The sequence below is a fragment of the Rhinolophus hipposideros genome (genome assembly GCF_964194185.1).
Source record: "Rhinolophus hipposideros genome assembly, chromosome: 5".
NCBI classification, from domain to species: domain Eukaryota; kingdom Metazoa; phylum Chordata; class Mammalia; order Chiroptera; family Rhinolophidae; genus Rhinolophus; species Rhinolophus hipposideros.
Window position 1 is genome coordinate 17,994,488 of NC_138051.1, and position 26,629 is coordinate 18,021,116.

The window sequence follows — 26,629 nt, forward strand, 5'->3', positions numbered from 1 at the left end:
TCTAATGAGGGAACATATAAACAACTAAATGTAAGAAATTTTGATCATTTTATTATTATTTAACTTAGTGTTGTTGTTTTTTATTGATGTGTTGTTATCAGACAAAATTATGGCAACGGGCTCTCATGTTCAAGGCTCCAAATTACTGAATATTCCCCAGAGAATTTGGGAAGAGCTCAATGATGAAAAAATATTTTGAAACAAAAGCATATTTTTAAAAGCCACCCATCTCTAGTTGACACCTAGAATAGAAAGTGTAGTTCCACATAAATAGGAGACACAGGAGAAGCCTAGAGCCCCATTAGACAACCACAAAAGGGATCTAAGGACCCCAGGGATGAACCAGCTGAGAATTACTCTGTGAATCTCAGCTGTTCTACCTTTAAGAAAACGAAGCATGATCATTGCCAATTCATTGCCAAAACTGCAAATTTTATTATAACCTAAATCTTGCTAAATAAAATTAACTTTTAAGTTCTACCAACCAATGGAATCATACAACTGAAACCAAAAAAACTAAAATGCAAATATACATGAGTGCTTGCTCTGCAAGGTGTGTATATTCCAGAACATCAACAGCACCTAGGAGCTTGTCAAAAATTCATAAACTTGGGCCCTGCCCTAGATTTACTAAATTAGAATTGCATTTTAACAAGATCCCCAGGTAACTTGTATGCACATTAAACTTGGAGAAGCACTGGTATAAAAAAATTCATGTCTCTATGTAAATTTGGGATAATACTTCCAAACACCTACAAAGATTTATAATCCCCAAACATTTATGCTTTCCTTCAATATAGGATTTTGCTTTTGGTGTAATCCCTATAATATAAAACAGATGAGAATTTCCTGTACCAATAGGAATATGATTCAATTATAGTTATCAAATTTTAGCATGTCTAAAACCAAATGATAAAATATTTTAATTCTGAAGTTGAGATCAAACAAAAGCAAGAATATAAACATAAATAAAAATGTGGGCAACTAATTTTCAACAAAGGATCCAAAAACCTACAATGGACAAAAGAAAGCTTCTTCAACAACTGGTGGTAGGAAAATTGGAAAGCCACATGCAAAAGAATGAAACTAGACTGTTATTTGACACCATACACAAAAATTAACTCAAAATAGATCAAAGACCTGAATATAAGACCTGAAACAATTAAATATCTAAAAAGAAAACATAGGTACTAAACATATAGACCTTGGTCTCAGAGAAGATTTTATTAATTTGACCCCAAAGGCAAAAGACATTAAAGCAAAAATAAATGAATGGGACTATATCAAACTAAAAAGCTTCTGCACGGTGAAAAGAACCATCAACAAAACAAAAAGGCAACCAACCAAATGTAGAAGATATTTGCAAACAATATCTCCAATAAGGGGCTAATATCCAAACTATATAAAGAACTCATACAACTCAACAACAACAAAAAAACAAACAATCCAATTAAAAAATGGTCAGAGGACCTGAACAGACACGTTACCCAAGGAGACATACAAATAGCCAACGGATATATGAAAACATGCTCAATTTCACTACCTATTAGGGAAATGCAAATCAAAAACACAATGAGATACCAGTCACCTCTGTTAAAATGGCTATTATCAATAGAAATAACAAATGTTGGTAAGGGCATGAAGAGCAAGGAACCCTCAAACATTGCTGGTGGGAATGTAAATTGGTACAGCCACTATGAAAAATAGTATGGAGTTTCCTCAAAAAATTAAGAATAGTGCTACCATATGACCCAGCATTCCTCTTCTGGTATCTACCCCAAAAATTTGAAAATATTTATTCATAATGACATATGTACCTCTATGTTCAGCATTATTTGGGGTGGCCAAGACATAGCAACAACTGAAGTATCCTTCAATAGATTTTTGGATAAAGTAGGTGTGCTATATATGTATATATAGACAATGAAATACTACTCTGCCATAAGAAAAGATAAATACTGCCATTTGCAACAACATGAATGAATCTTGAGAATATCACGCTAAGCGATATAAGTCAGATGGAAAAGGACAAGAATCATGATTTCACTCATGTGGGATATAAAAGAGAAAACAACAAATGAACAAATAAAACAAATAAACCAACCAACAAACAAACAAAACTCATCGACGTAGACAACAGTATGGTGGCTACCAAATGGAAAGGGGGTGGGGAAAGGTGCAGAGGGTAAAAGGGGTTAAATATGTGGTGCTGAAAGGAGACTAAACTTTGGGTGATGAGCATACGATGCAATATACAGATGATGTATTATAGTATTATACACTTGAAACTTATGTAATCTAATTAACCAATGTTGCCGCCATAAATATAACAATAAAAAGTGAGGGATAGTGTTTCTAGGTAGACACAGAAGTTTATCTTCTCAACTATTGTGTGTATTTCAATAAACATTATTTTTTCCTTTTGGTTGCCCTCTTTCATTATCAAGGGCACAGAATTTCTTACAAATGCACAAATTCTTAAATCTTAAGTGTTCAAAATTCCATAGGAATTTGTGGGTGATGGCTAAAACAGTCATAAGTTGATAAAATGTTGTCTTGAAGCACCAATCCCTATTGCAGCCAAATACTCAGGAGGATCAAAAGGAAAATGGAAGAGAAATTTTTCCAAAGTCTCTATCTATTCTTGGGAGTGGGGAATGAAAGGCGAAGGGCAAAGCCAGAAGTGTTGGAGGCCACTGGCCATCAATTTCCAAGCCCTTTCATCACAACTCAAAACAGCAGATTACAAATCCTCAGAGCAAACATTTCTGTGGAGGCATTTTACAATTTTCTCCCACCGTCATATTACCAACTGAGCTACTCTTGCTAACGTGACATTTTTTTAATTAGAGCAATTGTTTTGTAGAATGAGCGATATCTTTCTTAAGATCCCATTCCTGCTGTTTCAGAGTCTCTTCGTCTTGAGGACTCTTCTGCACCAGTGAGCCCAAAGAAAGTCTTGCTTCAAAAAGAAGCAGAGTGCTGCATTTTAATACTGCAACTACTTCAAAATCATGTTTTCATTTCCCAGAAAGAGTTTTTTGAAATGCACTACACTTCAGCAGATGGACCTTGCCTGAGTCCAGCGCCAAGGAGCATCTCCACATGCTCCGCAAGGAACTTAACTTTCCTTTTTTTGTCCAAAGTTAAAAGTGGGTCAAAGGGTTGGCTGAAGTGCAAACTCTGAGAAGGCACCACAGCAAGTAAGCCACGCCTGGGAGTTTGCATCTGGTTCTTTTCCAGTTCCATGCCTTTGTTCAGCAGTATCTGCAGAAAAAGGCTAAACCCCACCCCAGTTTTCACAGCCAACAAAAGCAGATCCAGGAAACAACTGTTCTGAGAATCCCCTATGCACAACTTCTGAAAGAAACCCCCAAATTTTACCCCTTTTCCCCACTCCCTTCACTTCTGCCCCAAGGGGAAAGGTTTAAATTTTTCAATAGGCTCCACAAGGAATTAAGTATTACACCTTTAAATAATGATAGAATAGTGAAAAATATTACTTCAGTTCTGAAGAGTCTATAATGCTTTCATATCTGCTTTTCCAATTGACCATAGAGATGGGTTTTATTATTATTATTATTATTATTATTATTATTATTATATTAGTTTCAGGTGTACAAAACAACATAATGATTAGACATTTACACCCCTCATAAAGTGATAAACCTCCCCCCAAGTCTACTACCCCTCTGACATCGTATATAGCTGTTACAATACCATTGTTTAATTTAGCATTTGGTGGCAGGCATACCCTGAGAGAAGAAAATGGTAAGTAGACAGATCTTCATTGTAAATTAAAAAGTGGTGACTTCAGATTCCCCAAGCTCTAACGCTTGTTCTATGAAGCATTCAATTTTAAATTCACTTCTTTATTACCTTAGGGAGAGAGAAATTTACAAAGCATACAGTAGGGAAGGATTAATCTACTGTCACAAAAGGATTTTTCACGAGTTTCTTTAAATAGAAAGTTTCTTTAGTCAATATAAACCTTGTTTTGGTTTACTAAAATTATTTGCTATAAAGTAAACATAGTATAATCGCCTAGCACTAGCAATATCTAAATAAAATCATACCTAACACAAAATTCTAAAGAGGTATTTTTTACTTTCAGATATTTGACTAGTCAACAACTATTAAGCACCTACTAAATGCCAGTGTTAAATGCAAAAGAAACCAAATCTAGTAAGATATGCTTCCTGCCTCTGAAGCGTTCACAGGGCCATGCAGATTTCCAGCACTGCAGCCCACTTGGTATGGGTTCTAAGAGGGATACTTCTGAGTTTGCCACATTGCCTGCATGTGTCTGCTACAGGTGGTTTGGAGGGAGCAACCTGACATAACTACCCCTTTTACACCCTCTTAGCTCTGCCTCAAAACTACAAGTAACCAGTGTGGACACTACGAAAATGCCAAGATGTCCTTTGGGAGAGGAAATTAATCATTGCAGCACCAGTTTTCTTCACTGATAGTCTCAGTGTCTACCATCTGTTTACTTCATTAGAAGTTAAAGAGGAAAAAAGAGAAAATAAGACACCCAGATTTATTCATTGTCATCTATTGTAACAAATTTGAAGGTGTTAGAACTAAGCACTTAACAGAAAGTTAGAAAGATAGAGTATCAGTTTGCGTTTTTTTCTTTTCATTTATTCCTGATAGTACACCCTGTACTAGCATGTACAATTGAGAAAACACTTTGAAACAAACCAGGCACTGAAAGAACTGTTTTTAAAGTAGGGAAATCAACAGTGTTCAAAATGGTGAAACTAGACATCTAAAATACCTATTCATTTTATAAACAAATAAACAAAACCCCTAACTAACCATTTTAAGCTTTAAAGTGAATAATACATAATATTTGTTGAACATTTATTATGTCCCAAACACTGGGCTAAGTACCTTACACACAAGAACCCTATAACATAGGTATTGCTATCTCCATTTTACAATTGAGAAAAATCTAGGCACCGAAGGTTAACTAACTCACCCAAGAGTACACAGCTAGAGATTGATGGAGCTAGGAACATTTAGCTCAACCTCTAAGCTGTATTGCCATATCATAAAAGAACATTTCTGTAAAACCCCAACGAATCTGAGATTTGAAATCACCAGCAGAAAAGATTACCACTCTTCACAGAATATCTGAGCAAATAGGAAAAGCAGAACACCACCCGGTGGCAAGCAATTTACGTGCATTATCTCACGTAATTCTCACACCCTATTAGGTAAGTATTATTATTATTCTAATAATCAGATAACCAGTGAAGAACCTGAGGTGTGGAGAATGATCACATTCTGCACTAGAGATCACAAAATAGATTTGAACTCCGACTGAGTCCAGAGCCAGAGGTTTCACCACTTTGCTAAATAATACTTTAGTGTTATATTTTAAACCACGCATGAAAGAGTCAGATACATCTTTAAAATAAGAAAATTACCTAACCCAAAGCTCTAACTCTCACCAGAGCTCACTACCTATTTGCAGTCTTAGCTGTTTCTGTCAACATAAATTCAATGGCATTGGATCATATCAAAGGCAGAGACCCCAGGAACTTAAGGTACACAATAAAGCAGTCTAAGAAGAATGTCACATTTTTGTTAGGCAATGTCCTTCCTTTATATGAATTTAATCAAGACAACACAATCCTTACTTTTAAAGTAATATTTTAAAATGCTAAAATTCTCTCGGAAGCATCAAAACATTGAGTAGGTAGAACAGACTCTTATTTCCCTTGAGTGGGTAGAACAGTCTCTCATGTGAGTATCTAAACACCTATTTAGATCATTCAAATCCCACACACGTCAAAACACTCCAACTTAACACTTCCTTTGAAGTCACGACAATCAGTTTTTTATTAGTGTCATTATTTAGCATTTCTATAGCACTTCACTTTTGACAGGTGCTTTATAATTATTTCTACTCTAAGTTAACTCCTACTCATTCATTGGCATGCAGTTACTTTCCCAATAAAATATATAGATAGAGATTCCTTGACAAAAATTGCATCTACCCAAAACCAAGAGGTTCAAACGTATATCAGAATTTCAGACAAATATGTACCTACAGGAAGAATAAGGCAGATGATAGATGATGATGATGAAGATAGATAGATAGATGCTAGATAGATAGATAGATAGATAGATAGATAGATAGATAGATAGATAGATGATAGATAGATAGATAGATAGATAGATAGATAGATAGATAGATAGATAGATAGACAGATAATAGATGATGGATACAGCGATAAAAAATTAATTCCAAGTACCAGTAACATTCTTGTATTCTTGTCTTAGTCCAACTGCACCTTGCAGGGATTATCAGTCACATCCCTATGTTGCCAGTGAAAGCATAAATGCAAGAGAGACCCATGGTGACATATGAATTAAAATTGATGGAGGAATAAGTGAATATGGAACAGACTGTTAGTTATTGGCCAGTGTGCATTCCCTTTTCCTTCCTTTAAGTAATAAGAATCTCCTGCCACTCATCCAGACAGTGCATTTCCCAGCCTCCCTCACAGCTAAAAGTAGCAACATAACAAGTTCAGGCCAAAGGGATTCAGAAGAAGTGATATGTGTAGCTTCTGAATCACCTCCTTCATGATAAAGCTAGGACCTCCTCTGCCCTCTTCCTCTGACTGAGAAATGGCACTAATTTCTCAGCTACCCTGGATGCTTAACATGGAGGCCATATGTTTAGTACGGCAGAGTTGACTCACCAACCCAGATCCTCGAATGATCTCATGGGACAGAGCTACTATATTTCTGGGTATTTTTGTTACAGAAACTTAGCCTGCATCATAACTAATAAAGTAACTGAATAAGGAGGGGAAATATATATATATATATATACACACACACACACACACACACATATATATATATGAATTGATTTGACTAGCTCTTGATATGAACAATGCAGGTAATTATTAAAGGAAATTTTAAAGGGAGATAGATGGAAACATGACAGAAATTACTCTAGATTGAAGAAAAAACTACTAACTCTCAATCCAAGTAGAAAGTCTGTAAAACAATATTTTTAAACTATTACAAATTTCAAATAAATTAACAATTCTCTACTGAAGTTGAGAAGCTCATACAACTTAAACATGATTCATCAGTATCAAAAATTTCTTATTATGTTGATGGTGGACTTGAGACCATAATCTCTCAGAAGGCAGGAATATGCCTTACTTATTTTTGTATGCCCCCTACCCCTTTTCTTCTTACCTTAACGCTAGTATATAGGTAAGTACCAATGTGTTGGAACCACCTAAAGATTAAACACAAATGCTTACTATAGCATTTATTGTTATTATTTTTATCCCAGTGGTCCTCAAATTCTGCCATTTTCTCGTTCTGAGAAATGCAAGCATATTTTCAATCCCTAGAGCTAGTGTAGACCCTGTGCAAACAGAGCTATAGACATTAATTTTTTTAGATGTAAAATTAACAAAATTTATTCAATATCTACTCTAGGCCTGTCTCTGTGTTAATTACTTCCATGCAATATTACTCATTTACAGTAAATATTATTCCTATTTATTTAAAAGATGAGGAAACTAAAACATAGAGGAAGTGATGTACCCAAGATTATAACAGCTGGTGAACTTGAACTGGAACCCAGGCTTCCTGACTCATAGTTCAGTCCTCTTTCTGAGAGCTCTATTCAGTTGCCGCATCAGTTTCTGATATATTTTTACATTTCAAACTTCAGACAAAAAGAAAAAGAAAAACGACCAGCACAGTAAAGACTGCAGATCTTGATGGATAGGAAAGGGTAGTCCTACCCAGAAGGATCAGGAAGAACCATGGGTAAACATATCAGAACAAGTTTCTGAACAAAAACTGGAAAACTTCCCAAGATGAATGTTAAGTAATTGGATACCACCATGAACATAAACTTTTTCATTCACTTTTGAAAGCTGTCACCTAATTCAACACGATTCTTCACCATCGGTCTAATTAGAATCTGTTTGAATTCAATGGTTCAAATGAGAATGGATACTCATATATCAAGGTCAGGAATTATTCAGCTATATGAGACTCTAGGTGATTGAATTAATTATATATCTTCTTCCCATAAAATTTTACTCCTACTTAAGGAGATATTCCATGTGCTCAGTTTCAGACCACTTGATCAAAAAAGGTCCAGGAGTAGGAAAAAGCAGTATGTTTTTAATCTGTAGCCTGATGGTATATTGTTTGTTTGGTATTATTTGTCTGAACTGGCTCTAATTAAAACTAGAAAGTTAGAAAGGAATGAGACTGAAACAATGAAATGAGTTACCTATGAAATTCTTGGCCCTGATAATGGAAACATAACAGTGTCTAAGAATCTCAGGTGCCAAGTAATAACTTGGTCTCACACATCTGATGTTAAACTTCCCATTTTCCAGGCAGAAATTTGGTGTGAGATCATAGGCAAGCCTTTTTAACAAGAAATTAGAAATGGAGGTGTTAAAATTCATGATTCCAAGAAGAGTCATGACATGGTTTATGGCAAAGACTCTCACCCTTCCCCAATGAAAAGCATGACTCTAATCAAGAAACCCTATCCCCTTTGCCCACTGATATGCTGTGGGCAATTTTGCAAGAGGGCTTTCAGAGTTTGGAATTAACACATAAGACTCCTAAGTAGTGTGTTAAGAAATGCTAGATTATAGACCTCCCTCCAATTGAGTACCAAACAAGGGTGAGGCTAGGAGATAATTCCAGGGAACCAGCGGAATTGCATGGAAAGACCTATGTGTGATGCGTTTTGTTTGATGGACCCAGTGAGTACAGATAGTCCCCTCCCATTCGGGGTGTCTAGAGCACACCCTTGATTCTCAGGGCTTCTGATGAAGTTTCCGCTTCAGTGGGACAACGGCTTTCTATCAGAGAGTGTCATAACATCCTATCAAAGAGTGTCATAACATAGAATCCTTCTAATTGGTGTGGAGAGCTCTGCAAGAGCATATTAGTTGTAAGCCATAGCATCACCTCTCTTTAGGGAGAGGGAACGAAATTTAAATACACAGGGAGGAAGAGAGATAATTAATTGCCTTCTTGGCAACCCACCACTCTACTGCCAATGGGATCACTGTGACAAGTTATGAAATTCAAGTCAAAATATTTAACTCTGCCACTTATTCAAGTAGTAGACCCAATTTTAGGCACCCCACAGTTAGGGTGCTGATAGAGAAAAAAGTCTTCTCTTCATTTTCTGCAGTAGCACATTTAACTATAGGCATCTGCGGGTGTTCTGTTTCTTCTATGAAAGATATATCTCTCTATAAAGTATATACTTGTATTTCTATCAATGTAAGCAATAAATGATGAATACAGGGAATTATAATAATCTGGATAGATCCAGAAAAACATAGGAACTAGACTAAGAATAGAATAGCCCTGGAAAGTGGGCTTAATTGATAGGGTAAGAGGGTGAATTAGTCAACTCAACGCAAATTAGTCAGCAATTTTTCCCCCAAAAAATGCAATGCAAATTAGCATTTCCCCCCTCAAAAAATGATGATTTTACCAACTTGATTCGTAGCCCATGGAAGTTTAGATTTCTGGGTCACCCGAATGGCCCTAAGGATGTAAACTGTACAAGCAAGAATAGAAATTCTGCATCCCAGTATTCAAGGGTGTGGATGGAGGACATTCTATGCCGTAAACATATCCATCACCTCCAAAAGTTTCCTCCTGCCTTATTTATGTATTTATTTATTTATTTATTTATTTATTTATTTATTTGGCAATAAGAACACAACATAAGATCTCCCTTCTGAACAAATTTTTAAATATACAATACAGTATTATTAACTATAGGCACTTTGCTTTATAGAACTTCAGGACTTATTCATCTTGCATAACTTAAACTTTGTACCCTTTAACTAAGTTCTCCCCATTTCCCCCTCCCTTCAGCCCTGGGCAACCGTCACTCTTGCTCTCTGCTTCTGTGAGTTTAACTACTTTAGATTCCTCATATCAGTGGTATCATGTAGTATTTGTCCTCCTGTGTCTGGCTTGTTTCACTTACCGTAATGTCTAGGTTCATCCATGTTGTCACCAATGGCAGGATTTCCCTCTTTGTTAATGTTGATTAATATTTCACTGTATTTGTATACCACATTTTCTTTATTCATTCTTCCATCAATGGACATTTAGGATGTTTCCATGTCTTGGCTATTGTAAATACAGCAGTTCCCCTTATCTGCAGGGGATATGTTCCAAGCCCCCCAGAGTGAATGTCTAAAATTGCAGATAGTACCAATTCCTAATCAACTTCTTCAACTCTGCTAGAAATGTGGTAGCAGCTTCTTCATCATCAGACAGAGTCTGCCCTGTAATTTTTATATTTTCAGTCCAAACCTATTCCTGAATCTGTACCATCCCTTGCTTACAGTAAATGGCTTGGTGTCACTCATTTCAGGGCATTCTTTGCTGAAGTCTTCGTCTGGGCTCAACGCTTTCTGGCACAACATGTTGTCGTCAATTGGAATATATTTTCTGTTCATGTCTTTCACCCACAAATTTAATGCCTTTTTAATCTTAACGAAGCATTTACCACACACTATAATCATAACTTTTCCAGTTTGAGGTGTGACGGCAAAACTAGCTTGAATTTCTTTTTCCTTTTTCACAATTTCACAGATAGAAGATTTGTTCTTACCATAGACCTTAGCTTCCTCAGCATACAATTCCTTTCCTTTCCTTACTAAGTTAAGAACTTTCACATTTTCACTTAAAGGCTTCTCTTTGGCATATCCAAATTGTCAGCATCACTACTTTTGCACTTTGGTGCCATTATTATTAGGTAAAATAATACTTGTTTTACTTGAGCCCAAGCACTGTAATACTGAAACAGTGAATCTGATAACCAAGATGGTTACTAAGTGACAGATGAGTGTCATATACCGTGATTTGCTGGACAAAGGTTTGAATCACATCCCAACTGGTACATCACGAAATTTCATCACATTACTCAGAACAGCATGCAACTTAAAACTTAGAAACTGTTTATTTCTGGAATTTTCCATTTAACATTTTCAGACCACAGTTGACCAAGGGTAACCGAAACTGCAGATAAGAGGGGACTACCAGATAGCTCTTTGAGATCCTGATTTCAATTCCTTTAGATAAGAGGATACTCGTATACTCAGAAGTGGGATTGCTGGATCACATGGTGGTTCTAATTCTTTGAGTTCTGTCTCCTCATTTCTAAGTTTTTCTAATTCTGATGTGTGATGTAATTTTTTCCCATCTTGTATTTTCTTCATGTCTTTTAGCTTATATTGAAATAGGAATTAACAGTTTTCATTTCTTCTGTTGTCATGTCTTTCTGGCATGGCTCAATTGTCCATAAGGATGATTTTCTTTTTCTTATAATCTTGTGTACGATATTACCTCAATAGTTTTTGTGGCTTATTTTTCATGTGAAATTAATTTTCTTAAACTTTTAAATGGAGGCATAATTCAGGGCATCTTTTCTAACTTCATAGAGCACCCTCCTCTGTTGCTTTCTTATAATGTTCAAAAATATAGCAGCTTGCTTTCTGAAATTTCCCAAGTCTGTCCCCATCTCCCACTTAATCTAGATGTTCTCTTTCCCTCATCTGTTATCCTTTTCCTGCCCAGTATGGGTTACTATCCAGGAATGGAATAATCAATCTTGAGAATTCACAAGCACTAGCCTTCTTTATCCTCTTTAAGATTTTACCACTGTCCCTGTGCCTTAATCCATTATTAGAGTGAGCAAAACCCCTCTTAGAGGGATGTACTGTTTTCATGGATTGTAACTTGGCCCATTTGGCTTTTCAGTAAATACTCATAAGCAATTTTGGAGCTCTATTCTCAGGTCAGTCAAACACTGCATTGTTTCCTTCTGCTTTCCCTCCTGAATACAAGTATGCAAATATTATGACAGTTGGTTTTTCCTACTTTCTTATATTTTGAAGTTCATAGGGATACTTTATGTATCAGATTGGGATTGCATCACTGAGATAGAGGCTGGAAGGCAAAAATATTTATTAGGAAACAACACAGATAAAAGGAATAAAAAGGAGTATTGGGCAGAAGGAGACATAGATGTGCAACACATGTCTGACACCTTCACTAACTCAGCAGTGAGGTCTGGAGCAATTATTGCATGTCAGAATTGTCCTACATTGGACACTAATAGCCATGAGTTTATACATCATTTCATTCAGTCATAAGTGATGGGCTGCCCTGGGGAAGTCATAGTCCCCGGCAAGGCAGCAGAGGCAGATCTGAAGTACCTGATAACTCTCTGACGCTAGGCATCAAGTCTTTCCTTGGGGAGCACATCTCCATGTCTACCATACCTTTTCACCTAGCTTCCTTGTAAATATTCTATGCTGTAATTTTATTTGGAATTACACCAAATTTATAGATGAATTGAGGAGAATTTACATCTTTACAATATTGAGTTTTCCCAATCCATGAAAATAACACATCTCTTTATTTGTTTAGTTTTATAGTTTTATGGCTTCCCGTATAAAAGTCTTGCATATAGGGGCTGGCCTGGCGGCTCAGGCGGTTGGAGCTCCACGCTCCTAACTCCAAAGGCTGCTGGTTCAATTCCTACATGGACTGGTGGGCACTTGACCACGGGGTTGCCAGTTTGGTTCCTCAACTCCTGCAAGGGATGGTGGGCAGCACCCCCTGCAACTGGCAACGGCGGCTGGACGTGACCTTACTTGTGGAGGTCGCATTTCCACAACTAAGATTGAAAGGACAACAACTTGACATGGGGGGGAAAAGGTCCTGGAAGTACACACTGTTCCCCAATAAAGTCCTGTTTCCCTTCCCCAATTAAAAAAAAATTAAAAGTCTTGCATATCTTTTGTAGATTTTTCTTTGAGTTATTTAATGTTTTGGGAAATATTATTTTCTAAATTTAACTTTCTAATTATTTACTGCTGATATATATATATATATATATGATATATATATATATATATATATATCATATATATGATATACATATGTGTGTGTTATATCTTGTATCTAATGACCTTCCTAAATTCACTTGTTAATTCTAATAATTTCTGTAGATTCATTTGGATTTTATAGGCACATAATAATGTTACTTTCAAATAGTGAAAGATTTATTTGTTTCCAGTCCCCATACTTTTTCTTTTATTTGTCTTTTTCTCTGTCTATGATTTCCAGGAAATATTAAATAAAAGTGATAATACAAGCATCTGTCTCATTCCTGGTATCAAAGGGAAAGCTCTCACTATTTCATCATTAAATGTGATTTTACTGTAGGTTTTTTGAAGATACTAAATATAACTATTGAATTGTAGCAAATGTGTGTTCTTCATCTTCTGAGATATGCATTTACTTCTTTATTCTGTTAACATGATGAATTACATTAATTGATACTTTCAATAGTAAAGCAAACTCACATTCATGGAATAAAAATGACTTGATAGTGACTTTTTTTATATAAATTGCTAGATTTTGCTTGCAAATATTTTGTTTAGAAGGTTTGCATCTATGTTCACAGAAATATTGGGGTTTTTTTCTTATGATGTCTATTGCATTTGAGTATCAAGGTTACGATTACTTTGCAAAACATGTTGAGAACAATTACTTTTTTTCTATTCCCTGGAATAATTTTAAAGTGATGTTATTTGTTTTATGAAGGTTGGAGGACATTGAACAACCTAGAGTTGGAGATTTCTATATGGGAAAATATTTCTTTTAATAACTATAAAACTATTCAAATTTTCCATTTCTTGTATCATTTTTGGTAAGTTTTTATTTCCAGAACTTTGCCCATTTTATCTGCACTTTCAAAGTTATTCACATAAAGTTCTTCATAAAATTCTGCCATTTTTTCACTAATTTTGTAGGATCCATCATGATGGCCCCTTTTCCATTCTTGATATTAGCAAGTTTGTGCCTTCATTCTTTTATTTCCTGTTCACTCTTGCTGGAAGTTTACCAATTTGACCAATATTTTCAAAAAACCAAATCTGGCATTTTTATTCTCTCTATTGTATGTTAGTTTTTCACTTCTTTATGTTCTCATCTTCATTGTTTCTTTTTTCTACTTCCTTTGGGCTTAATTTTCTGTAGCATTTCTAATTTTTTAAAAATAGATCATTTGATCCCTGCTTTCTCAGCAATACAATATAAGCATTTTAAGGATATAAATTTTCCTCTTCTTATGGTTTTAGCTATGTCCCACAACTTGTGCAATGCCATATTTTCATTGTAATGCAGTTCAAAATATTTTCTAGTTTCCATTGTACTGTCTTCTTTAAAACTTGTTAACTAAGTAGGTTATTTCCAAACATTTGGGCATTTTCTTGTTATCTTTCTGTTGCTGTTTAGCTTAACTGCACTGAGCCCTGACAATGTAATGCACAATTTCTGTTTTTTAAAATGTGTTAAGAGGGCCGGCCCGGTGGCTCAGGCGGTTAGAGCTCTGTGCTCCTAACTCTGAAGGCTGCCGGTTCGATTCCCACATGGGCCAGTGGGCTCTCAACCACAAGGTTGCCAGTTCAATTCCTCAAATCCCTCAAGGGATGGTGGGCTCCGCCCCCTGCAACTAAGATTGAACAGGCACCTTGAGCTGAGCTGCCTCCCGATGGCTCAGTTGGTTGGAGTGCGTCCTCTCAACCACAAGGTTGCCAGTTCAATTCCTCGACTCTCACAAGGGATATTGGGCTCCGCCCCCTGCAACTAGCAACAGCAACTGGACCTGGAGCTGAGCTGCGCCCTCCACAACTAAGACTGAAAGGACAACAACTTGAAGCTGAATGGCACCCTCCAAAAACTAAGATTGAAAGGACAACAACTTGACTTGGAAAAAAATCCTGGAAGTACACACTGTTCCCCAATAAAGTCCTGTTCCCCTTCCCCAATAAAATCTTAAAAAAAAAAAAAGAAAGAAAAAAAAATGTGTTAAGAAATGTTTTATGGCCCTGCATATGTTAAATTTTGGTAATGTCCCATGTTACTTTGAAAAAAAGTATACTCTGAAGTTGTTGGCTGCAGTATTCTGTATCTGTTGATGATATTAATTTTATTAGTTTCTTTAAGCATATAATGGAGATTTTCTATATATTTACAGGTTTTTATTTATTTTTTGTTTTTATTTTTTTTGTCTTTCAATTCTATCGATTACTTTTGAATGTGTTTGGAGTCTCTCATTATGATCTTGGATTTCTCCATGTCTAATTTTAGTTCCAGCAAGTCATGCTTTATACATTTTGAACCTACATTATGAATGCTCACAAATTTATAATTGCTTTATCCTCTGGGTCCTTTGCCCCATTTATAATTTTGAAAAGTCCTTTTACATTTTTAGTAGAACGTTTTGTCTTCAAGTTTACTTTGGTTAACATCAAATAGCCTTCTTTTGCTTTGGGTTTGTATAATATATCTTTGTTCATTCTTTTCACTATCAACCTTTCTTCACCTTTATATTTGAGGTGTGTTTCTTCTAAGAATTATATAGTTGGGTATTTTTCCTTTCTCATAGTTTGGTAACTTTTGTCTTTTGATTAGAGAATTTAGTTCATTAATATTGAATATACTTTTAATTGAATTTGAGCTCATATTACCAACTTATTGTTTTCCTGTTTTACTTACCATTTCTTCTATCTGTTTTGTTACTTTTTCTCTCCTTCTAGTTTTTAATGAATAAAGTATATTTTGTTCTATTCCCCTCTATTAACTTGCTAATGATATATTATTTTACTCTTTTAGTTGTTACCCTAGTTGACAACATGCATTCTTAATTTCTTAGAGTATAATTATTTTATTGCTCCCCATACAATGTTAGGTCCCTAAAATACTTTAACTCCATTTACATCACCTTCACTTTTTTATTATTATTTTCATGCATTTTAAGTTTACATAGTTTAATCCTTCTAGCTATTGTTATTAATTTGTATATCATATATTCCTTTAAGTTTGTCCACATACTGACCTTTCCCATGGCTCTTCATTTATGCCTCTATTTCTGTGCATCAGTAAAGTTAATTTTGCTTTTGCCTAAAGAACCCTTTAGATTTTTCTTTTTCCTTTTTTTTTTTTTTGCAAGTCTGTTTGTTAACAATTCTCTCAGTTTTTATCTGAAAATATCTTCACTTTACCTTCTTTTTGAAGGATATATTTTCTGGATATAGAATTCTACCTTGGCAGTTATTTTCTTTCAGTTCTAGAAATTCCAAAAGCTATCGAATAACATTAGCTAATTTAAGCACAGGGGATCTTATTAACGTGGGTTAATAAAGTGCTGTCCATACCTGGGAATCTTGATGACTACAAAGTGGCAAGTCACTAGTCAGGTGTCCTTTTGAATAATAATGATGAACTGTAATTATACCTTTATCATACACTAATTTCTTATTTATACTTAACACTGTTTCTGGGTTATGCATTTTCCTGATTGCTCTGTCTATTCCTGGTACAGAAATATCTGCTTAATTATTTCTTTCTGATTTATAATACATTAAATATTTCATAATGTAAGTCCCTCTCATTTCCCAACTTTTCTTTTTCAAAATTTTACTGATATATTCCCATCCATTTCTTCTTCCAGATAGTCTTAATAATCGTATAAAGTTCCTATATAAATGTCTTAGGGGGCCGGCCCGGTGGCTCAGGCAGTTGGAGCTCCGTGCTCCTAACTCCGAAGGCTGTCAGTTCAATTCCCACATGGACCAGTGGGGTCTCAACCACAAGTTTGCCCGTTCAAATCCTAGAGTCCCACAATGGATGGTGGGCAGCGCCCCCTGCAACTAAAGATTGAACATGGCACCTTGAGCTGAGCTGCCACTGAGCTCCCAACACTGAGCTCCCAGATGGCTCAGTTGGTTGGAGCACGCCCTCTCAACCACTAGGTTGCCGGTTTGATTCCTCAACTCCCTCAGGGGATGGTGGGCTGCACCCCCTGCAACTAGCAACTGGCAACTGGACCTGGAGCTGAGCTGCACCCTCCACAACTAAGATCGAAAGGACAACAACTTGACTTGGAAAAAAGTCCTGGAAGTACACACTGTTCCCTAATAAAGTCCTGTTTAAAAAAAAAAAATTAAAAAATAAACGTCATTAGGATTTTAATTTGAAAGCAACATATTTATAAATTAATTTATACTATATTTACAAAATTGTCTTTATCCCAGCAACATGATGGCTTCTTGGTTATGGAAGTCACATATCTCTGAGAAGATTTGTGTGTGTGTGTGTGTGTGTGTGTGTGTGTGTGTGTGTGTGTGTGTATCCTGAATGTTGTACCTTACTTTTGTTCATAAGTATAGAAGCTTTTGTTAATCTTATAAATGAAATATTTTCCCACAATATTTGCTAACTTGTTGTTGTATAGGAAAGTCATGATGCAGAGATCTCTGATGAAGTATAATCATTTTTCCTTAATCCTTTTGGCTTTTAGGTAGACAATCATATAATCAGAAAATAAACATAATTTTGTCTTTTATTTCCCAATATCGATGCCTATTTTTACATGAAATTAGTTATGACTTAACAGCAAATGTATTAAATAAAATTGATGATATATTTCCGGTCAAGATGGCTGAGTAGGTAAACGCTGTGTTTGCCTCCTCTCGTAATCAGATTAAAATTACAACTGAACTACAGAACAACCATTACTGAGAATCGCCTGAAGCTGAACCAATGTCCTACAACTAAGGACATATGGAAGAAACCACCTTGAGACTCGTAGGAGGGGCAGAGACACTGAATAGTCTGCTCCCACACCCAAGTATGACTGCTAAAAATTAGGAGAGATATTTAGGAGTCCCCCGCAGAGGACTGAGGATTCCCAGCCTCACACAAGGTTCCCCAGCCCAGAGTTCCTGTGCCAGGAAGAGAAATTTGCATAACTTCTGGATGTGAAAACCAATGGAGATTGTGACCGAGTGAGATGGAGGGCAGCTGGAGTCTCAGGCAACCCTCTTAAAGGGCCTATGCATGGACTTACTGACAGACTGACAACACGTTATGAGCTCCAGCACTTAGGAAGCAGCTCAAAAGGTGCTAGGGACATATGGGGAGGAACTGAGTTGTCTGGCTTCAAGACAAAGGCTAGAGAGGCAGCTTTCTCCCAGACAGCAGTGCTGGGAGAATCCTTTGTTCCTTTGTTGAGCCCTCCCCACTTCTGATGAGCATATGCATGTGGCCATCATATCTGAGTCCCCATCAACCTAGCTAACAACATTCATCTACCCCCATCCTGGTGTTTCCGAGGCCTCTCCCAATCCAACTTTTGAGCCCACCCAAGCTGCTTTCAGTGCCTTTTCCATACAAACAGCATGTCTTGGCTAATGCTGTGAACTTTTCTAAAATATCTCAAAGGTTCACAAAACCCAAACAAGCAGCATTTGGTTTCGTCATGTCCCATACCTCTTGCTGAGCAGCCCCAGGCCTGGCACTAGCAGCAGTCACAGCTTGGCCTCTTGAGGCATCTCCAAGTCCAGTACATGTGTAACCATCTGCAGATTGCTTTTTGGCTAATGCCAGATGGCCCCAAGTGGGGCACAGGCTGCAGCTGTATTTAGCCTGTAGTGGGTCCTTCCCCAGGAGGTCCCAGGGTTGGCATGCCTAGTGGCCATCTTCAGAAAAAGCAGGAGCATCACCTGGCTGCCTCCAAAAATGAAACACCCAAAGGGCAGACTGGGCAGGTACCAGAGCCCTGCTAAAGCAAATCTTGCTCTGTAGGGTCAGCCCCTGCACAACAACTCCTCCACTGTAGCAATAGCCAGTTCTTACAACCAATCATCCTGAGGGAATGTGCACTGACATACAAACAGTAACCAAGGCTTAATTACAACAGGAGGGCACACACAACCCACCCAAAGCAGGTAAACAGGGATACTGTGCCTTTGGGCCTCACAGCACACCTACTATATAAGGCCACTCTACTAAGACCAGGAGATACAGCAATCCTATCTAATATATAGAAACAAACACAAGGAGGCAGCCAAAATGGGGAGACAAAGAAACATATCTCAAATAAAAGAACAGAACAAAGCTCCAGAAAAAGAACTAAATAAAATGAAAACAAGCAATCTACCAGATACAGAGTTCAAAACACTGGCTATAAAGATGCTCAATGATCTCAGGGATAACTCCAACAAAGAGATAGAAAACATAAAAATGGAGATAGCAAACATAAAAAAGAACCAGTCAGAAATAAAGAGTACAGTAACTGAAATGAAGAATACATTAGAGGGAATCAACAGAACATTAGATGAAGCAGAGGACTGAATCAGTGATTTAGAAGTTAAGATAGCAGAAAACACCCAATCAGAACAGCAAAAAGAAAAAAGAATCCAAAAAAAAATGAGGAGAGTTTGAGAGACCTCTGGGACAACATCAAGTATAACAACATTTGTGTCATAGGGGTATCACAAGGAGAAGAGAGAGAGCAAGGAATTGAAAAGCTATTTGAACAAATAATGATGGAAAACTTTCCTAACATGATGACAGAAATAAACATACAAGCCTAGGAAGAACAAAGACTCCCAAACAAGATGAACACAAAGAGGCCAACACTAAAACACAGAATAATTAAAATGCCCAAGGTGAAAGACAAAGAAAGAATCCTAAAAGCAGCAAGAGAAAAGCAGTAGCTACCTATAAGGGAGCTTCCCTTAGACTATCAGCTGATTTCTCAACAGAAACTTTGCACGCTGGAAGGGATTGGCACAAAATATTCAGCAAGGCCCTACAACCGAGATTACTCTACTGAACAAAGCTATCATTTAGAATCAAAGAACAGATAAAAAGCTTCCCACAGAGGAAAAATCCAGAGGATTTCATTAACACCAATTCAGAATTGCAAGGAATCTTAAAGGGACTTCTATAAAACAATAAATAAATAAATAAATAAATAAATAAATAAATAAATAAATAAATAAAATTAATAATAAAATGGCAATAACTATATATCTATCAATAATTACTTTCAGTGTAAACAGGTTGAATGTTCCAATCAAAGATAGGGTGGCCGAATGGATAAGAAAACAAGATCCTTACATATGCTGTGTACAAGAGACTCACTTCAGATCAAAAGATACACCCAGACTAAAAGTAAAAAGATTGAAAAAGGTATTTTATGAAAATGGAAACAAAATAATAAAAGCTGGGATAGCAATATCTATACCAAACAAAATAGACTTTAAAACAAAGTCTATAACAAGAGATATGGACCACTTTTGGGTATTTATCAAAGGAAACCCAAAACCCTACTTCAAGGGGATGTGTGTATCCATATGTTCATTGAAGCATTATTTACAATGGCCAACATGTAAAGGCAGCTTGGGTGTCCATCAATGGAAGAATGGATAAAGAGTAGGTACAATGGAATATTGATCAACCATGGAAGGAAATGGGTTCTTGCCCTCTGTGGAGGCATGGATGGGCCTGAAGAGGATTGTGCTGAGTGGAGTATGTCAGGCAGAGAAAGACAGTGACTTTGCTTATATATGGAATCTAAAGAACAAAATAAACAAACAAAACAGAAACAAACTCATGGATACAGAGAACATTTCGATAGTTGTCAGATGGGAGGGGAAGGGATAAGAAGTACAAGTTGATTGTTGCAAAGTCGTCATGGGGATGCAGGGTATAGCATAAGGAATATAGTCAATAATATTGTAATAACTATGTATGGTGTCAGATGGGTACTAGATTTATTTGGGGTGATAGAAAGGATGGGGGTTAGAGGGCAGGGTGAAAAGGTGAAGGGATTAAAAAGTACAAACTGGTAGTTACAAAATAGTCATGGGGATGTAAAGTAAAGCATAGGGAATATAGTGAATGATATGGTAATAACTATGTATAGTGCCAGGTGGGTACTAGACTAGTCAGGGGGATCACTTCTTAAATTATATGTCTAACCACTATGCTGTACACCTGAAATTAATATAAAATAATATTGAATGTCAACTGTAATTGAAAAAAATTTTAAAAGGTAGCAGAAGGTGAAGGGGTATAAAAGGTCCAAATTTCCAAGTATAAAACAAATAAGTCATGAGGATTTAATATACAGCACAGGGAATATTGTCTATATTTTAATAGCATACTATACTGTCAGATGGTTGCTGGACTTATGGTGATCATTTCTTTAGGTATATAAATGTTGACAAACTATGTTGTACGCCTAAAACTAATATAACATTGCATGTTAGCTATATTTTTAATAAAAATCTTTTGTTAAAAAATGTAAACACTGTTAAAAGAGTACCCAGAGATCTTGCCCACCAAAAAGGCCACAAAGTATTGTCAAATTTCTCAGTTTACAATATTCATTAAAAACAATTGAATTCTTCACACTTGGCATTTCTGTTACAGTGCATTCGAGCACATAGAATATTCTCTATATAATAAATATAGAAATATACCTGAGGAAAGAGGCAGCAATACAAAGGTGGGGGAGAGCCTGGAGTACCAGTAAAAGATGTTTACATTTGGAGAAAGCTTTTTTTTTCGTGTCATAAAAAATGAATTAAGATTTTTGCATGAGATGTTTTGACTTTCCCTTCAGCGCAAAACCATTTTCCTCAAATAATTTACCTAATAGACATGAAGAACTGCTATCAAGCCTTTTCTCCTCCAGTTACAACAGCGAGAAAATTATTTTACATCAGCTGCTGGCAACTAGTATCCCTCTCAGGGGCACATAATGAGAGCACTGTCAGGCATGATGAGTGTCCAGTACAGAAATATTTAATTAATGAGCTCTCGTCCGGCCTTTAGATAATTCTTCACAGTCCTATAGAAAGCACCCTCTGATCAGCACAGGAAATGAAAAAAAAAAAAAAAAAAAAAACAGTTGCTGCTGAAAGAATTTCAGTTTTAATTTTTTTCAATCCAAATTACTTATAGAATTTTATGCACTTCCTTTTTGACATGTTTAAGATTGTAAAGGAGTAGAGAGTAGGCTGCAATAGCAGCTAGACTTCGTATTTTATATTTTAGATCTTACATTAAAAAATACAACAGAAACTACTGTGAATTCATTTCCACGTAACTTTGTGAAAGTAACTTTGCCATTTGGTAATTAAAACAACACTTACATATATTAGAATACAGCAGTGCAATATATGGGAAGTATTTATTCAGTGTATTCACAAGGCTGGATGTGTGTTCAGGATTCACAGGCCCCTGGTAATATTTCCATGGTTCCCAACTTGGGAACCATCCGTACTCTGAGCTAGAACAATGCCAGGCTGCTCTGGAATGTTGCTTTGTGACATCAAAGCCTTTTTACACTTTCCAGAAGTGGGGGAGGGTAAAGACAACAGATGTTAATTCAAACCCAATTGTGATTAGTCTTCAGTGAAAATGAAGAACTAATCATTGCTCTAAAAATCAGAAACTTTAATACTTATTTAAAAAACATAAAAACTTTTGTAGGTCTCCCTGCAATTTCCTGTTCTTTAGAGTCTCTGTTCTCTTTTATCAAGATCAATAGGTCTTTTAACTATTTGTAAAAGTCTAAAATAAAACTTTTTATTTTAGAAATGATTTGCTACACCAGGATTTTTGTTAGGTAAGAGGAAATCAACACTATAAGTTGTGTTTCTGTCCTTGACTCTGGTTAAACTGCTCCATATCCTGACAACATGTCTGTTTCCTCTTGCTAGAGGTAGCACAGCCTAGTGGTTATCAGCCTGGATCAGAAGCCAGGGGCTGGTTTGAATTCTGACTCTGCCACTTACTCACTGTGTCTCTGAACCGCTCTTAACTTTGGTTTCCTCATCTGTAAAATGGGGCTCATCATAGCCGTGATAAGGATTATCTGAACTAATGTGTATACCTGGCAGGCAGTAGTACTCTATATGCTTTCGTAATAAATAATTGTGTATTTATTACACATCCCTAATGCTGCTTGGTGGCTAAAGGATAAAGTGAGCACTTGGAAAATATTTATCATTTGTGTGATTAAATAGCCAGATAAATTTCCTCATTTCATTCACATCTTCTTTCCATTTCTGGTGAACCATCCCTTCTAAGCGTGAGTTGCGGAAAGAACTCTTCTAAACCTGTAGCTCACAAGCTGATATAACCAAGGCTGACATGATATAACCAAAGTTCCCATAAATTTCCCATAATTTAAAGTTACAAATCAGTCCATGATCTATTAGTTGGAAAATATTTGGAGTTAAAAGGGTTACCATCCAAAAATAGTTTGTTGTCCTTACTGCTTTAATTCAGAGCCTAGAAAGTATAAAGATCTGTTATTCTAGACAAGTTACTTACACACTCTCCCTTATGGGGTTGTTCAGAGAATTAAATGGTTCATATATGAGAACTGCTTAGACAGTGCCTGGCTCAAAGCAAGTAATCATTAAATGCCAGCTGGTATCATCACTGGGTCTTCCACTTATAGGTAGAGGAAGTAAGGAAGTAAGCATAGGTAGGAAGTACCATGACAATAAAGCCCCAAGGTGCAGAAAGTGTCCATTCCTTCTCACACACCCAGCGTACACACACACACACACACACACACACACACACACACACACACTCCTCTTCACAACCAACAGAAGTAAGCATTAAAGAAAGGGAGGGTAAGAAGAATGACAATTTGAAAAGATCACCAAGGGGAATTACTTGCATTAGTTCTGCGTGATCTTAGCCAACTTATACTTCACCCTTATTTCTCCACCTCAAAAAAATAAGCCAATTCATTAGGTGTCCAGGTGAAAGGTGCTGTTGGCACTGTAAGATTAACAACCTTACTAAACACTCTCAACATTAGCAAATGTTTCAACTCAAAAAGTGCCATGCTTTTAGTAGCCGGGAAAATATTGTAATTTGTTCCAACATCAGTAGCTGTTGTTTCTGGATGCTAATCAGTACCATTTACCCTGAGAGCCTGGAAAAATGTGTGGACTGTGCAAGTGCGCCATCTGCTGGCCCTAAGACTCCGACTGGGCCGCGTCCAATGTAGCAGGTAAGGTGAGCCCACTAGAGCAGCAAAGTTAAGCTGTTTCCACAACCTCATGTCCTGATACTAAATGATCACAGTGAACACATTACTTTTTCAAAGGAAAGTGATTTAATAGTGTGTGTGTGTGTGTGTGTGTGTGTGTGTGTGTGATATTTAAATAGTTACTATTCTTTGTGCTTACATTATCATCTAGGGAGAAAAGATAATTTATTGCATCTCAGAAGTGAAATTACCCTTAAAAATCATCTTTCCCAAATGCCTCACTCATTGTTACAAGAGAAAAATGAGGTTTCAGGAGCCACACAATTTTCCCAAGTCACTCAGCAGCAGGACAAGACACCACGTCTCCAACCTGGACACTTAATCCTTGCTAGCCCAGAGAAGATGAAGGAGGGCAGAGACAGTACCAACACAAAGCAAACTACAAGCATCATTTGCAAAGAACCGTAACTTCTTTTGCAGCCATATAAAAACTTTCATTTCTGGTCATAGCCAAAAGCCAAAGCCCTTTTATGGTTTTATTGACTTATCAAAGACAGAAAAAAATAACAGGTAGGAACACTTTCTCTTGTGATTATTTTTACTTCTCAAAAAGACAAAGACCTAGCAGTTTAATCACAACATCTGTCATGTCATTCAACAGCAGATGCCAGCCTCTTATCAGGCAGACACCAGAACGGAAGCAAGGGCCTCTCAGGCCAGAAACCCTAGACTCTTACTGCTCTAGCCAGAGAGAAATCTCTTTTAGCTTACACAGGCCAACTATTAAAAAAACAGTTGGTCATAGTCCAATACTGACTTTGTTGCTTGAGTTGCCTGCCACTGGACCAGGAGCACGCATTCAATTTGGGTGCAGGCCCAGAGAATCACTGGTGCCATCCAATAGAGGGCAGTAATGCACAGACTCTCATAACCACCCTGTTCCGCTCTCCCCATCAGGAAAAAAAGGGGCACATGTGCATATTTTTGCAGCTCTGTGACTGTTCTTCTCAGAGTGGAGCCAATCATTTTTCAGATGCCGAAATTAATCTTAAAAGTCAAATATCTGACAAGAACAAATATTAATCATTTATTCTTTCCCCAACACATGACTCTGGATCCATGTTATGCCCCCTAAGCCTCCCAAACCAAAGTTCTTTTACATCATGACAGAGACAAGCCTTGGATCCATCCGCAAACAAGGCTGACAATTTTCTCACCACCTAGGGAAACAAAAAACACTAAATACAATCCAAAAAACTCCTCAAGGGAAATAGCTTCAAGAATCTTGAAAATCATACCTATTTTTGTTTGTACCATGTAAAATTATTATAAGTATGTTCACCAAGAGGACTATTGATGGATGACTCACAATTTAGCTAAATTCAATGAACCACACACTGTGCCTATCCCAGTAGGTGACTCATGCATTTTTTATTTCAAGTGTCAAGTGTTTGCCAAAAACAGTATTTAAAAAAGTAACGAAAATTGTTCTGAAAGAGCTCATGAATAGGGTAGGACTACCCACCAACAATCTCATTTGTGCTCTGACCACTTATATGGGATTTGGTGGGTCTGCTCCAGTCATGCTCCACAAAGACAGCGCTCACCAAAGCAACACTGGCAGGCTGAGGGCAGGTTTTCTACTCACCGTACATGGCTATCTCCCTCAGTAGCTGTGCTCAGGAAAGTCTTGGGATACTTGAGTGTACCCCAACAACATGTGTGTTTGGGGATATACAAGGTTTTGCTGAAACACATTGAAAATACATGCATTAAATTCCTGTTTGTCGTCTATTGAGTTTACTTCTTTTCTTTTCTATCTTTTTAATTAAAAAAAAAAAAGAACTAATTATCAGGAGGAACAAAACGAGGTCACCCAGAGGAAATAATGAAAATGATTGCTGATGAAGAACAGTTAGGGGTCATATACTTTATTCTGACCGTGAGTGTTTTCATATGCACCTGCTACTTGGCTATTCCCAAAGCCCTTTACTCAGCCCGCCTCTACATCCAGCCAAAGGAAAGGTTTATGGACCACACTGACCTATTGATGTTCTCATCCTCCCAAAATATTGAGTTTTCTCCTCATCAAATAACATGCTTGTAAAACTCAAAGACATTATTTCATGTTAATTTGGAAGTTTAAATAAATATTTAAATTTGAGGTATTTCAAGGGAAAGTATTTTAACTTTTATAAATACATTTTCACATGATGTGTGTATGAGAGGAGACAACGTTCCCAGTGCTGTTAGTGCTGTTATTTATTCTTAAAAGTTATTTTCTTTTAAATCACACAAAAAAGAACCATTTTTCAGGTCACGGGTTGGCTTTTTAGTTTGCTCATCATTCCAGGCAAATGATAATGAAGTGTGTACAGTCTTTTGAGGTCCCTAGTGAGCTGCTCCCTCCCCCCCAGACACACACACACTTTGTCCTGTAACAGGTTTTTAAAAAGAAGAAGTGCATCAAGAACTTAGTAGATGGATTTCTGGTCAAGATGGCAGAGTAGGTAAATTCTGTGCTTGCTTCCTCTCACAACTGCATCAAAATGACAACTAAACTGCAGAACAACCATCATTGAGAATCACCTGAAGTCTAGCTGAACTGAAACCATACAACTACAGACATACAGAAGAAGCCAACTGGAGGCTGGAAGAGACATGGATTGAGCTGGTCCCATACCTGTGTGTGAC